A 16,325-nucleotide genomic window follows, 5' to 3' on the forward strand; every position below is an offset into this window, starting at 1 on the left:
AGCATCCGCTCAGGGAACCTGCGGGGGAGAGGGAGGAGGCAGAGCCAGGAGGGACTCCAAGGAGCCAAAATGCACCATGTTTCTGCTGGCATTTCCCGCCTGAAGGACTTTTCTGGTGCAAGTGGCAGGTTCTCCCAAAAAGCCAAGTCCTACGAGACACTGGTGGGCATGAAGGCCATGGGGAAAGGGGGAGGTGGAGGGTCTCTGTTCCCCACGAGAGCTGACCTCCGCAGTGCAAGCAGCGTGAAAGGGGAGGTCCCGGGGCCAGCGGGAGATGGGGGGGCAGAGCAGTGAGCACAAACCTTCCTGCGCCCACCGCTCGCAGCAGAAAGTGTCCCGAGGACAGGAACTGCGAGAGCTGGTGGAGAGTCAAGAGAGCAGCTGAGAAAACACATTAATGCACCATAAAGAATGTCTTTGCTTCCCAATGATCTTTTTTATTACTATTATTTATTCATTTATACGCTGCTGCCTTGCTTTTTTTCTTTCCTTTTTTCTTTTTTTTTTTTTTTCCTTCTACCAGGCCTTTCAGTGCCTCATACCACCCTCTCCACCCCTGGAGACTGCATTTAAATACTGTCTGATCTTTAGGCAAAAAGCAAAGGGCTGGCTGGAAGGCGGGTGCAGGGGAGACCATCAGCATGCCTGACACACGCCGCAACTCAGCGAGCGGTGCAACGCCACAGCCAGCGTGCTGGATCCGGCCACAGCTCCTCCATCGTCCAAATATTTAGATTCTAAAAAGGCTAGGATAGAAACACCAAGAAAAATAAATATTTTACAAACACAGTAACTGAAAACCTAAACAGGAACCCGCCGCTTCTCTCTGCCCAGTGCATGCTACTGAATCAGAGTGAGCTGTGCATATATTTCACAGCTGTGGCACTGACACTTTATTTCCTTACAAAGGAATGCTATGTGGCTACATCAGGCAACTTTTATATCGTTTGGGGAATGAAACAAACTTATCTCGGGATGCTGGACAGCTCGTGGGCTGGTAACGTCACGCTGCTCCCCGCGGCGCTGCCTTGGCACGGCTCGGGAAATCAAAACCTTTCTCCTCCGCACCCCAGGAAAGCACGTGGGGAGCCCAGACCTGGCCAAGCTCTGGGTCCGAAGCAAAATGGATGAATGCATTCGTGCACGGTAGGGCAGTGTGTGTGGGGCAGGTGCTGGCAGGGCAGGCTGAGCACCCAGCGCTCGCTGGGAGCAACAGGACCACGAAGTCCTGAGCAAGCTTGGCAGGGGGATCGTGCAGGGCTCTGGGAGCCTCTGCATGCCTTGCTTTAAGAGCGCAGGAAGCACAGGGACTCTGCAAACCCCTCTGTTCACCGCACCCAGACCAGGGGCATGTGCTGGTGACCAGCAGCAGCTCCCACATGAGGCTGGCCTGTGCTGTGCTCTCCCAGCACAAGAAACGCGGTCCCTCCAGGGCTCAAACAGTCAATATCCCATTTCTGACACTGTATAACTGCCACCAGCTACGGTCATTCCTCTCTCTCCTCGGGAAGCCGCTGAGCTCTTTTGGTCGGCGGTTTTTCTGGCTCCTATTTGCGGTCTCTGCAGACCAAAGGAGACCTTGTCTTTTTGACTCATTATTTAGGGGTCCCTCAGGAGTGTGCTAGGTGTGCCTCCCAGAGACACACATCCCTTTCTGGGAGAGGAGAAGTGTAGATGGTCCCAAGCCGAAGAAGGAACAAGATGTTACAGCATGTGGTGCTGTGGTCGCTGGCTTGGCTCACCCGGGGATCAGTTGCAAAGGGCAACCACTGCCACACAACTCTCCCCGGTCACGCCGAATCACTCCCTTTGCAGAGTGGCGGAGGAATGAATGAGCACAAGGTGCTTTATTGGCCTCTCAGCCCTAGAGATGGGGTGGGACCGACGCTCAGGATCCTCCTCCTGCCCCCTCGCAGCCTCCCACCCGTGCACCAAGCGTCCGGGCTCATGTCTGCCATATGCCACCTGCTCCCTCGCTCTGTCCTCCGGGGAGAGGTATGCGTGCGCTGGAGCGCTTTGTCTTGGTAGTTGAGCTTTGTTGTTGTTGTTGTTGTTGTTATTTTTTAATCTGCATATTGTTCTGGATTTGCGTCAGAGACAGCAGGTTGGAGAAATGTGCCTGGCTTTTTAAGCAAAACATGTCAAGGTTGGAAATGCCCCCCCAGCTCCCAGGGGAGAACGTGCTGCCTCCAGCATGGCTCCACTGCCCTGCAGCAGCATCCACTGGCTCTGGCAGGGCAGGGGGACAAGCTGCCAGCCTTCGTCCCATAGCTTTTGGCAGCTTTTATTCACTCATCACTTTGAGCCCCGAACCCAAGGCCTTGGCGTAAGACCCCGAGGAAGAGCAGAGTAGGGGGGGAAGGGGCTCACAGTGCCAGACCGAGCAGAGGACTTGGTCCTATGCTGCTGCGCTGTGGCAGGATCCAGCTACCCCATGGGACGGGAGCTCAACCTACCCCTGGGCACGAGAGACTCCACAGCATCCCACCCTCCGGTCCAGAGGGAGCTGCCAAAGAGCCGGGCAAAGGCAGGTCCCCCCCTGGAAGCCCAGAGGTCCCGGTCTAGGGAGCCTGGAGCATCCTGCGTACATCAGTCCCAGCAAGGTAAAATCCAACACCCCCCAACGACAGAAACAGCGGTAATAAACCTGAATGAAGTCAGCACAAGCGAACCTGGCTTGCCTGTAATGCAGCACGCCCCAAGAGGAACAGGGAGACCGACGTACCCTCGGCACGGCCCGCGGGAAAGACACGAGGCTGAGATGCAGACGTGGCTACCTCCTCGTCACTCGAGCCGTGCTCGCCTTCTCCTCCCTGCCCTGCTCCTTATCTCGCCGGCTGCCCCTGCTGCCCCGCGGCGAGCCGTGCCCCGCTCCGCTCGGGAACAGGGGGGGCTGCTCTTGCCTCCTCCCCACCTGCAGGGAGAGACCCCTTCTTATCTGCCCTGCTCAGCATTCGCAATAACCTTTCTGCATAGCGTTTGCATGCCTCAAGGAATTAAAAAAAAACACACCAGGATCTCACTGAAAGCAACCAACTGTTCTCCTCGCATGTAAATGTTGCTCTCTTTTGATTTTAAATGGCTTTAATGCCAAGTTCATCTGCTAATTCCCCTCCTGCCCCTTGTGTATTGTATATTAGGAGAAATGTTGTTCTGTATCATGAGCAGTTTATTTTATCGAGTTTAAGAGAAAATCCCATACTGAGATGCTGCAGATAAATATTCATTGTCACATCTGTTTTGGTTTAAGATTGTTGCCTAAAATGTTAAAAATACAAACATATTTGGCGGGGGAGAGACTGGGGTGGGAGGGTTGGTGTGGGCTGCTGAAGTCTGGGCCTTTAGTGCAGCTCGTCAAAGGTTTTATCGCCAGCAAGGAGAGGAATCACAATGAGAGTAAACCTCACTCAAGGGAAAGAAAAAGGGAACAACAGCCCCGACAAGACTCAGACAATGCCAAAGCTGGGTCCCTGCTCACAAGTGGACCGGTCCACAGTGGGAGCATCCCCCAGCCTTGCTCCCAGCCGTGGGGCTGGGGCACTGCCTTGGCATCGCTGGCGATACGGGAGGTTTCCCATTCTCACCTGCTCAGAACATCCGTGAGGACCTCTTACAGCACCTTACCACCCAGCAATGAGAAACAGATAAACAACGGCGAGACCAGGATGTTTCCCTGGCGTGCGGGGCTGGTCTCTGCTGCTGTGAGGGGTGCTGCGCCGTGGGCTGGCTGCTCTGGCACTTGGGGTGTGAGCTGCGGGGCCCCGGGGCCCCGGCAGCACCGCAGGGAGTTGGCTGGTGGATGTGGCAAGTGTTCGGACTGTGCACACCGGTTTCCAGCCCAGCTCTGTTGCGGCTGACTGAGATTTCCACCCAGTGGTGGCATGGTGGCCTCTGCATGGAAGCAGCTGGTGGGTCCCTGTCCCGTCCATAGCTGACAGATGTCCACTTGATAAATGAGCGTCCCAAATAACTGGCACCAATTAACTCTGCTGGTAGCAGTTTTCAGCAGGGAGACCAAGAGCTGAATAGGGTCCTTCTGCCTCCAGGAAGGGTTTGTCCAGGCCAGACTTGAGACACACAGTGGTGGGGCAGTGTGGGACAACGTCAAGGAGACCCAGTTTGGCACAGTCTATGCTGTCCCTGCACTGGAGATAAACAGAGTCCTTCCCTCCTTGGGCCTGCCAGTCCATTACCTCTGCTCAGCACTAAAATTTTATTTTACATTTAAATAAAATAAACTAAACTCACTTGACCTTATTTTTTTCTTTTAAAGCTTTTGCAGCTTCACCGAATGCAGCCAGTGAATATGGGAAGGCATAATAATAAGGATAACGCTTTCCACTTACTGAGCACTTTATATTCTCCAAGCACTGTACAAACATTAACTAATTAAACAGAGCAAAGAAGCAGCCCTATGCTCTGTCCTAATGCTGGGAAATGGAAACAAGGAAACTCTGAACCAATATGTCAATAACATCAAAGTCCTATTGTCCTGGCCTTGGCTTTGTTGCAAAGGAATCCGAAATTGTCTCAGAGTTTCCAACATGGCTTCAGGCTCTTCACACTTGGGAAACAAGTGTGAAAAAAACGTTTCGGAGTCAGAAGACAAACCCTGATCAAAGTTGGCAGAAGTGGCCAAGGAGACCCCGGGACTGCAGCCTCCCCCTTTGATGCCGCCTCATGTGGGAGCCATCCCGGCGGCTCTCGCACACAAACCCCAGAGCCCTTTCCGAGGGCTGGCATCTTCCTCGGGGCCCTCTCATGCGCATCTGGGGGATGTTTCCTATTAAGGATTCACACTCTGGTTGAGTTACATTCCTAATTGTGGAGACTTTAACGGCCCTAATAGGAAACACACCCGCAGCGGAGTCCCTGTGAGTCATTCTCCCATCGGAGCGGGTCCTCGGGCCGGCTGCCACATGGCAGGGACGCACTCCGCACGCCGCCTGCGAGCCCTGGGGGGACACAGGACCAGGGTCCCACAGGGACCCCCGCTTCCAGCCTCTCCCCACCCCACCGCGAGCCCTGGGGGGACACAGGACCAGGGTCCCACAGGGACCCCCACTTCCAGCCTCTCACCACGCCACCGCCCGCTCCAGCACGAGGTGCTGAGAGTCCCGCGCCTGCTCGCCGGCTGGTCGTGCCTTGGTGGGACGGCGCCTTTAAGGAGACCCTCTGCGTCGGCCATCCCATTCCCACAGGAGCATCTGCAGCTCTGGAGGGAGGAGGGGGCGTGGATCAGAGCCTGGCAGTCAGTGACACTGGGGAATGACCAGGGACATGTTCTCCAGACCTTTGGTTTGCGTTGTCTGCCCAAGCGGACTGCCGCATAGCTGCTCTCTGCCTCTCTGCTGGGAGAAGGGAGTTAATAAATGGGGCCAGAGGGGTTCTGGCCAGCTCCAGAAAGTCCCACCCCAGCCCATGCCCAGAAATGGGGGTGCCTCAGTCCCTCCTTCTGCAGCAGCTTAGGGATCCGGGCTGTCACCCCAAAGGGCAGCCGCCCTCTTGTTTAGCAAATTGAGGTGACCTTCAGGTGATGCTGGTTTGTGCCAGCACTCAGGTGTCCCATTCATCATCGCAACAACCCACACTGCTCCAGGAAAAGGTCACCTGAGCTGTACCAGCCTTTCCCTTTCACATTTATGCTCATGCCAAATTAATTCTTCATCATAAAACCAAATGCCCCCTTTGCAATTATTTGATGTTTTCTGAGTCAGACTAGTTTAAAATGCCTCCCTTTCCTCCTTCCCATCACTCTTTCAATTATTGAGAGACACCAAAGAAAAAGCATCAGCCCATGCATTTTTAGGACAAATTCCTTAATTCCTGGGGTGTTCTGGCTGAATCTCCACGCATTTTTCTGTGTCTGCTTGACAGCAATACCTGGTGATGTCAGACGAGCCTCTAGGGCCCTCGGCTCTCATTACCAGCCTGTCTAATTAAGGAGAGATGCTGTTGCTGACTGCTTTCGGTGAGCAACGGCAGGGATGCAACAAATGCCAATCTCCATCACACAACGGAAAGCATCAAGGTCCATGCTTTTAGGGTCTAGATCTTCAGAGCAGGGGCAGGTGGGCAGCCCTGACCTGCGCTCACAGCCAAGTTATAGGCAGGGAGATGCCAGGATTGGCATCGGGAGGCAGCACAGGCAGGAATAACACCTCTGAGGCCCCAGAGGGTGCAGGGCTCAGGGGAGCCTGGAGCCTTATCTTATCTGAGCAGACTCGCTCCAGTTGCTAATAATTAGCAAGGGGCTGGATGATAATTAAGGCAAAATGAGCCATCCCCCATCCCTCCCACCCCAGCTGGAAGTTTGGGTTGTGAAAGCGAGGTCCTTAAGGTTCCCATTAGGATAACTCTCAGCCCCATGCCCCCCCACTATCTGCTAGCACTTTCGCCGAGGGTCCTTCGTGGCCCTTTGCTCTGGCACAGCCTTTCCCAGGGCACCCTCTCTCAGCTTGGGGATGTTTGGCTTGGGGTTGCGGCATGGGGGAAGAGGGAACTCTTGTTTTTATTCTTCTACAGTGGGAATGTTTTTCCTCCTGTTATTCATCAAATTCTGCTGGAATTTAATACTCACCAGCTCTAAATAGCCTGTTGCACTAACAGTGATTGATGGTTTCCAACGAGTCCATAAATGCTGCCCCTCCTCATCCCTGCACTTTCTCTCCCTTCTCTCCCTATCATTCCATCTTTCCTCTCCTCCCTTTCTCTCTCCCCCTCTCCCAGGCTAGAGAAAAGCTGATCATGCTGTTGTTATGTGGATTGATTTGTTTTCTGTTTCTGCTGTGTTTTGGGATAGGAAGACATCAGGGATTTTTGAAAGAGCAGTGAAATGCCATGGCCAATGAAGCCTGACTAGAAATTCCTCAGGTTATTATCTCTCAGATTAGGGAAATCTGGGTGAATTTCTGTACAGAAAGACTTCAGGAGAAGAAAATGGCAAAGCTCAGCAGCAGCTGCCCAGTTCTCCCAGTATAGAGATGCCCATCTGGAATGGGCATCTCTGCCCACGGGAGGAGGACGTGTTTCTGTGCACTCAGAGCAGCGTGTGCAAGCAGACCTCCTGGTCCAGGGCTTAAGGGCACATACAGAGGACTCGCAGCCCAGGGGAAATGATGTGAACTTCACGGAGCAGCCTAGGACAAGGCACCAGGAGTGGCCACGTGCCCACAGATGCTTATTTCGTGGCAGCAATTGCTCATCTCTCACCTGGATAAGCAACTTCTACTTTCAAGGCACAAGTCCCCAGGCATTATGACTTTGTGGGTTAGAGACAGCTGGTCCTGGGGAACAACAAACCGTGAGACTGAACTAAGGTGAGACCTGGGGAAGTCACCCTTCGTCCTCTCTGAGCTCTGGAGAGAGGGGGAACGAAAGCCTTCAGCAGAATCTGCTCGCAGGGTGGGCACTGCAGGATGCACGGAAGAAGCTGGTGACGGCGAATGTGCAAACCGGCCACCTGCATGCACACGATTGCTGCGGGGCGGTGAGGCTCCCCCCAAAACGCAGCTGCCCCCTCCTCGCAGAGGCTCAGCTCCCCTCGGAACAGCGGGCTGGGCTGGAACTGATCCCGGGCTGTCTCCTCCACAGTCTCGGGGACTCAGGGACTCCTGGTTGTTTGCTGGACCTTCCCACAAGACACAATAAATTATCCCTGCTTTTCCCCTTCCCTTTTGCTAGCTTTCCCGAGCAAAGCTTGCTTCTACCTGGTGGGGGCTGCCCTTCCCTTGGTAAGCCTGATGAACACCGAGGAGCCCTCGCTATCCTATTCGAATTAAGCTACCTGAGATAAAATCTGGGGAGCTCTTAGAGGGAAACAACTTAAAGAGATGTAAAATGGTAACTTGATTTACTCATTTGTTACTGAACGTTTGATTCCTCCCTGAACCGCCACCCAGCCAGCTGGGTTATGTGTCAAAGGGAAAAAAAAAAAATCCAATACAGGCAGATCTCTTATCAGATTCACTGCATTAAAAGGATTTGGGGAATGCTAATGCAGGCACAGGGAGTGGGAGACGGGGCTGGCTGGCTACGGGTGGCTGAGCACAACGCAGCACCTTGGCTACCTCCCCCCCCCTGCCCCACCCTGGACAGCCCCGGGGCACCGCGGGGCCCGGCTCCTGTTTTCCCCCCCGGGGTTTTGTGGTACCAGGGCTGGCAGGGCTCTTTGGCTACCTCCCCCCTGCCCCACCCCGAGACAGCCCCGGGGCACCGCGGGGCCCGGCTCCTGTTTTCCCCCCCGGGGTTTTGTGGTACCAGGGCTGGCAGGGCTCTTCTCACAAGGCAAATGCTGAATGAGGGTAATCTCCACCGCACGCCAAAGCTGGGCTCCCAGCCTCCGCCCAGCCTCCGCAAAGAACGTTTCTTGTCCAGATTTGCTGGCTAAAGTCAGTTATCTTTTGATGTGTGGGTTAGAGACAGCTGTCTGAGCCTGCAGCACACCCCTTTTATAGCATGGATTCAGGCAAAATCACTCGGTGGCTGATGGGCATCCTGTGGTTTCCCACGCACGAGGACAGGAACGCTGTCCCATAGCTGATTCAGAAGACCCAGCCCAAGGGAGGTCTCTCAGCACCGTTCCCCAAACAGCCCTGATCCCACGCGGATGGAGCCAGGACAGAGCCCACACAGCCGGCACGGGGTGATGGGGATTCCAGTTCCAGCGGTGAAAATACCCCCGGGGATTAGGACCTGAGTCACGCTAATGACTGGGACAATTGTTTTGCAAATTAACAAATGCATTTTGTTTCCCAAACAAATGCAATCAGAAAAGGGCAAGGTTAGGACAGCAGGAAACACACTTCGCTCATTCATTTTGACAACTGCAGTTTTGTTTCAATTACTGATGTGCATCTTCTGTAATGTCCTCGTGAGCATGCTCTGGTCACCCTTGCCAAAACGATGAAGTCTTGGTAATAGGAGACCTTCAGTGTGATGGCTCTGCTATTAAACCTGTGCTGAGATGCGGAGAGAGGCATTTTTGTGTGTCCAAATGATGAAGGGCAGATTAGTAAGGCCCTGCTGTATTATACTGTGAATATATTTAGCTACTCAATGTGATATAGATTAAGAGCAGCGGGAAGCCTGGCAGTTACACTTCAGAGGGCTGGGAGGGAACATTTCCATTTAGCTGAGTTGACATTCGCTTTGCACGCACCTGTTTGACGGGCGCCTCGGCCCCGGCACCAGCCCCGTCTTGGGGCTGTGTCCCTCTTTCCCCAGGGCTGCTTTACACCTTCTGGCCTTGGGCAGGATCCTTCCAGTCCGAGCTGCCATTTTGGCTGCTGCAAAGCAGCTTCTGCGTGAGTCAGACTCGAGCCGTGATGGTTTGAAGGGCTCTTTAGGACATAGAGCCCTCTTTCAGGGTTCTTTATTGCCCCTTTCTGTGCTACGCAATTCCCTTCCCTCCAGCCAGTCCCTGTCCTTGGGGTGGGACAGCCCTCATCCAGCCCTGCTGAAGCCAGCCCTGGGGCTGAATTCACATTTCAGGGCACGTTACCCTCTTGCTGCCCCTGTGCTCAGCTCCATTCCCCTCCCGTGATGCTCAGAGCAAAGGCTTTTTTCCCCCGGGATAGCTCCCCTGCCCGCCCCTGCCCGCCGTGCATGACAGCATCAGACCCGGTTATCCCTACGCATGCACGTGCGGCCTGTTTAGAAATTATATGGAAATATAAGTGGCCCCTTCCTCCCCCTGCTCGCAGGGTGGACGTGCTGTGCTCCCGTATCTTCTGGGAGATGCTCATGGGTGCAGCCAGCAGCACCAGGTTAGATCAGATTTGTGTTTTTCCCGTACTGATATCCTGGGAGGAAAACATGTTTTCCCCACATTTGCAGCTGAGGTTTTCCAAGAAGTCCTCTCTGCGGGGACCCCAGAACTGGAGAGCCACGGAGCGTTCCCCAGCCCTTCCCAGCACCGTGCCCTTTCAGGATAATCCTTTATTACTTAGGCTGGAAATTCCTGAAAGCTGGAGAACTCGTCTGATTATTTGCAGGCACGCGGCCATTCTAGGGAATATATGATTTTAATAACCATCCCAGCGCTGAGGCATGTGGCTCTAACAGCCCTCAGCAGCCCATCTTTCCGCAGGGGTAATAGGAAACTTTGGAGACATTGACAGAAAACAAGCCTGCACTCAGCAAAATGAAAAACAAAATAAAAAAATCCCCCCTACAAAACCTGTTTCAAGTCAACCAAAATGTTTTGTTCAATCGTAAAACAAACAGTCCGTTTGCTTTTGCAAGCTTTCCTTTTTTTAACCTTCTTAAGTGGGTTTGAGTTAAACATAGGCAAATTTTGTCTGAAAACATCATTTCAGAGTAAAACAAAAAAAATCAGAAAGCTTCCCTGGAAAACCATCACAACAAAATGTTTCAATCTTGCTGATTTTATCTGATTTTTTTTTTCTTTTTTTGAGGTATAATATCATTGCCATTTAGCGAATCGTCTCAGTTGACCTGCAACTGCACTTTTTGGAAAACAAACTACTTGTCAGAAAAGTTTTGCCCAGCGTTGCAGCCCGCATCTTTATTTGGTGGCTGCTAACGAGGGCTGCGCCTGCTGACGAAGCCGCCTTCGCCCGGCTCCCTTTTAAGCCTACTGATGCTGCACATCGGTGAGCGACGCCATGTCGAGCACACAGAAAAGCCAGAATTTCTGGTTTCCATAAAGGAATATGGAGAATATTATCCAGTGAGATTTGAAACTTAGGTGGGAAAGTTGCCAGCATGCAGCGTTTTCAAAGAAACTCCTGTATCTCATATTGCTGAAAACTGGGAAGTCCCGTGGGCTTAGGGAAAGGGAGCCAGGAGGGGTGGGGGGGTTCCCGTAATGGACATGGGGGTAGAGGCAAAGCAGGGGGAAACTTTCTGAAGGGTTTCTTTTATATCAGAGTAAGTCATAATTAATGCTATCAAGTGGCGGAAAGGCAGCTTCAGGTAATGTGAGAAGAACCTTATCTCTCCTCGCGTCCCGTGGCCCGTCTGCGGCTCTGGTCCTGGGGATAAGCAGGATGCATAAAAAAAGTGTCGGGAGCGGGGTGGCGTGGAGGGATTAGGGTGCTGCTTCTGCCCCCTCCTCCCACTGCCGAAAAGCCCGGCTCCAATCCTTCTTAGCTCGGGGTAGCGGGGTGAGCCAGCCCCTGGACAGGGGGGAAAGTTAATCCCCACGGATGAATTTTCAGCCAGATTGGCTTCTTGATTGGGCTGAATATGGCCACAAAGCGAGCGGTGGTGCAGGAACAAGCACCCCGCAGGAGGGAGCGGTGCCGGGGTGGGCACCCATGAGGTCCCCGGAGGGGCGCAGCCTGGCGCAGTGGGTTTCGGCTGCCCCGGCGCGCGGTGCCGCCAGCATCTGCAAAGGCTCTCAGGCCTTTTTGTGGTTTTATTAGTGCCTCAATCAGCCTTGAGGGGCTGGGCCGGTTACCATGTCTCTGAGGCATGAGCTCATAGTGTTAGTTAGGCAATTTGTTAAATAGAATCTGATTAGAGGTTTCCCTGCCTGGGTCCCGCGAACCATATGTCGTTGTTTATTTACACTTTTTGGCCAAGCCTGCTTTCTTTTTCTCTCCTCCGGCAGTCGGATCACAAGCCACACGATGCCACTTTAGTCAGTGGCTTTGATGCATCCTCCCTGACGCGGGTCTGTGGCACAGGCTGAACCCGAGTCACCTGGATTAGTACATCCCTGGTCATCGGGGAAAGGCTGGACAGGAGGGAACGGGTACCATAAAACTCCAGTTTGGGGGAAACTCTTTTGCCATATAGCAAAAAAAAAAAAAAAAATTAAAAATAAAGTACTTAAAACTGGTGCATCAAAAAATGTTCATCAAAATGCCTTTGAGGTGAAAAAGCCTCTGTGACCTCAATTACCTTATTCTGTAAGGATCCTTGCATAGCTGAAATTGTTTAGTTTCTGAACAGCAAGGATAAAAAAAACACTTTAGGTTTTATTTCCCTACTTTGGCTTCCCTTGGGAAAAAAGCCGGAGCGAGAGATTCCACGCATGCACATACGCACACGCGCATTCATGCGTACACAAGAGCCATAACAAAACCCGAACAAACAAAAGCCTCAAAACTTGTTTGCTTTAATTTTTTTTTTTTGCTGAAAAAATGTGAACTTCTCAGAGAAAAGAAAATGCGACTTGCTTGTTTTGTCTTTGTGGCCTGCCCTATTTTTGAGGAATTTGTTTTCCAGTTTGCAGCCATCCTTAGTCTTAAATTTCTCCTATTAAGGATAAAACTAAAAGCTGCCCTAAGCCATTGCCCCTTGGAGGAAATACTAAGCGGGATGGAACTGCTAAATAGGAGGCAGCAGGTCTGTTCACCTTTGGTCCCGGCAGGAACAACCCGGTCCCGGCTCACCAGCCTTTCTCTTCCCCCTGCACCTTGCGAGGCTGCCCTCGTGCTGTGCGGCGTGACGGATGGGTCCCGCAGCCTGGCCCTGCGCTTTCATCCCCCCGCTCATCTCTCCCCAGCGCAAAGCAAATTGTCAAAAGCAAAAATGCTTAAAGACCGAACCAAAATAAATATAGGTATAACGCGTGATGAATGGTCCCTCCTCTGAAATTCATCTTCGTGAGACACATAAGCTCACAAGCGAGTTGGCAGCCGCAGGGAGCTGGTCCAGCCTCTCCTCGGCAGCGGAGGGAAATGCCACAGCAGGAACGTGCCACCATGTGTCATCTCGGGCGAGAGATGATTCCTCTGCGGAGCGGTGGGGCTGTGCGGGGACCCTTGCAGCAGTGGAAAAATGGGTCCGGCTGAGAAAATGCATGTATGGGCTCTCCGGAGAGCTTGCTGTGCTCCTGCCAGCTCTCCCCACTGCTCCTCTCCCACAGCAGCAGCTCTCTCTTACCTCTACAGCCAAATGTCACCGTGTCCCCACAGACCCCCTGCAGCCGAGGGGCAGGAGTGGCAGTTGCAGGAAGGTCACTGGGATGGTTTTCTCCAACCAGAAGTCCAGTGCCTGAGGCACTCCCCGTGGCTCCTGCCTGGGCATCTCACACCGGTGCATCAAGGATGCGGCTTTCAGAGTGGGGGCTGCACGTCAGCCCCAAGATGTGCCCCTGGCTCAGCCTTTCCTGGAGCCCTCAGCTGCGGTTGTGCATCTCAACAGCACAGTCACCCAGCAGGATGACTAGTGAGCTCCCAAAATGGGGGAAAACCTGATCCTCTGCTCTGACACCCCCCCTCAAGCCAAAGCCTCTCATCAGGGCTCACTGCCACGACTCTGGCACCTACCACCTCGCATGGGCTGTGCTTGCGAGGTAGAACAAAGGTGCATGTCCTGGGCTGAGGTGGGGGAGCTTTCACAGCAGCTTCTTCTTGTGCTAGCCTTGCTATACCATTGGCAAAAAATAAATAGCATTGCCTTTAATCTCTGGTGTGGATCAGAGAGGAAGCTCTCTGACCCGTCTGGTTGTGCAGGCACCAGGAGCATGGCCCAGGGCAGCTGACAGACCGGCTTTCCCATGCTCTCCTTGCAGACACTCTCCTCTGCATCCACTGGCTCAGGCCAGTTGCTCTCACTCTTATTCTGTCCATGATATCCATAAGAAATGAGCTGGTAATGTAAACCATGGTTAAAAAGTCCTGTGTTACCACTGTCGTGAGTCCCCAGCATCTCTCGCCGCTGTGTACCTCTCCTTTCAGAGCACAGGGTCCCCTGAGGCCAGAACTGACTTTATTTTCCTGTCTCATGCGGCAACAAACAGACTGTGGATGCCGGACGAATAATAAATGGCATGTAGATAAGCCAGCCATCTGGGGGAGTCACGGCACGAGGCACTGAGGGAGGGAAAGGCGGTGGTGGAGGGAGGATGCAGAAGTTAGCAACGTCCAAACTGGATTAACTTAACAATTTTCACTGGGGGCTGCGACCCAGGCAGCACAACCTGCAGTGGTGGTGGAGCATGTGTCCTTCCCCAGCGCAGAGCCCTCGCTGCGTGCCTTCCTCCAGGAACCAGATCTGCCTGTGTTCAACCAGGACTCAGGTCACACACCACAAAAAACAAGCCAATGTAGAAGAATTTGGCTGTTGAGCATGAGAGAGAAAGGACAAGTAGAAGGAGAGCAGAGAGCCCAAGGAGTGTTGCATGAGGAGGGCTGGAGAGGAGGAGGAGGAAGAGGAGGAGGAAGAGGATGACCATCTGGATGGTTTGGCAGATGTTCTCACCTGCGGGGACTGTCTGCAGAAAACATCTCAGCGTGACTGCTGTCCCGCTTGCTGGGAAACCTCCGCTCTGTGCGAACGAGCAATTTGTCTCATGGCTTTTTCAGTTCATGCCTGTCAGATGGGTGCTGGGAGGACCAGCCATGAAACCGGGAGCAAAAAATCAGTTTTATTGTGGGGAACACGCCACAGGGAAAGTCTGAAGACTGCAACCTATGCATGTTGGGTGGTGGAGGCAGAAAAGCAAGGGAGAAGTGTCATGCCATTGACCTTCAACTAGTTTAAAGGGTGTCAGCAAGCAGAAGGGAGGGGAATGATTTAGAAAGGTAGAGGAATGTGTAATTAGGAAGATGGGATTGAGGAAAGGAAAACAGGTGATAAATTTGGAGAGGAGGGAGGAAGAGGAGGAGGAAGAGGATGACCATCTGGATGGTTTGGCAGATGTTCTCACCTGCGGGGACTGTCTGCAGAAAACATCTCAGCGTGACTGCTGTCCCGCTTGCTGGGAAACCTCCGCTCTGTGCGAACGAGCAATTTGTCTCATGGCTTTTTCAGTTCATGCCTGTCAGATGGGTGCTGGGAGGACCAGCCATGAAACCGGGAGCAAAAAATCAGTTTTATTGTGGGGAACACGCCACAGGGAAAGTCTGAAGACTGCAACCTATGCATGTTGGGTGGTGGAGGCAGAAAAGCAAGGGAGAAGTGTCATGCCATTGACCTTCAACTAGTTTAAAGGGTGTCAGCAAGCAGAAGGGAGGGGAATGATTTAGAAAGGTAGAGGAATGTGTAATTAGGAAGATGGGATTGAGGAAAGGAAAACAGGTGATAAATTTTAGGGAAGTAATCCAACAGAGAGAGGCAGAGGAGCGAGAAACTCATCTATGGGAAGAGATGAGACCATCTTCCTATGGCACTGAAAAATAATTTTAAATTGCAAAAAGTGTACAGTAACGGTGCAGCCCTTCAGTGGTCACGGGGGGTGATGGCACACGGGAGAGGGTACGGCATGGCTCCATTTCAGCAAAGCCGGTTGTGAAACACCAAATTCCTCCCTATCAGGGATGAAGCCTAATTCTGGTTCTGCTTCTGCTTGCTGAGACTGAGCAGACGATGGGACCCAACCCAGCCCTTAGGAGAGCGTTAGTCATTCTTCATCCAGCTCAGTAACAAATAAATCTTGGAGCAGTTTTCCTTGCGCCGGCCGGGATCATCGGACGCTGACCACGTGCTTTGGCAGCCAGCGTCGGCTGCGGTGGGTCACAGGAGACAAGCTTTGTTTTGGGTAGTTCAGTACTTTTTTAGCTTTGTGTGGGCATCTTTACAAGAATCCGGGCTGGCCTACTTCCTGACAGCTGTACAGGGAGAACAGGGGTGCACAGAAACGCTTTATGGCCTTTGCAGCTCCAGGTAAGGTTCGATAGGATTAAAATGAACTGAGGAAAGCTTAGAGGCTACGAGCCTGATGCTTCCCACGATTGCTCCAGCGTAAACGGGGGTAGCTCCACCACTCACACTGGGCTTACTGTACTATCAAGCTGGGGCAAGTAACGTCAAAGTTAGGCAGAAATTAGAGACAGAAGAGGCTGATTAGGTCACTTATTTCATCCTCTTACCAATTAGACAGGAAATTATTTAACTGCTTTATTTATTTATTTAGGAATGTACCTCAGCAGGAAAAATTCCCCAACGGCAAGCTCCGTATTTTTGCAAAGGAAAGGGTGGAAGTCCAAGTCCTCATTCATTAAACACATACCTCAAAAAAGCATCTTATAAAGGAAAATCTGGGAAATAAACATCTCCTTACAAGCCTTCGAGGGGGGGGTTGGGGGGGGTTGCAGAGAACCGCCGGTCTGGTCCGATGGGGCAGCTCCAGCCCCCCCGTCACCCCCCGCCCCACTCAGCCCCAGCTCGCCCCTTTCTGGGAAACGCTTTGGCGTTTGGCGAATTTGCAATACAGCTTCTCCAGCGGGACGGGAATGTTATCACGTTGGACAGCACTTCAGCTGAGAAGATTTATGGGGCCCATAACAGAAGCTCTCTGGAGAGAGCCCAGGAATGATTTGAGATCTGCCCCAGGTTCTGCGTCTGCTGGAGATGCAGGACAGGCCACAGGGCTTGTACCCTGCGGCAGCATGCCCGGCCAAGGCCCC

Source organism: Aptenodytes forsteri, unplaced genomic scaffold, assembly GCF_000699145.1.
Source record: "Aptenodytes forsteri isolate BGI_AS27 unplaced genomic scaffold, ASM69914v1 Scaffold72, whole genome shotgun sequence".
In the NCBI taxonomy this organism is placed as follows: Eukaryota; Metazoa; Chordata; class Aves; order Sphenisciformes; family Spheniscidae; genus Aptenodytes; species Aptenodytes forsteri.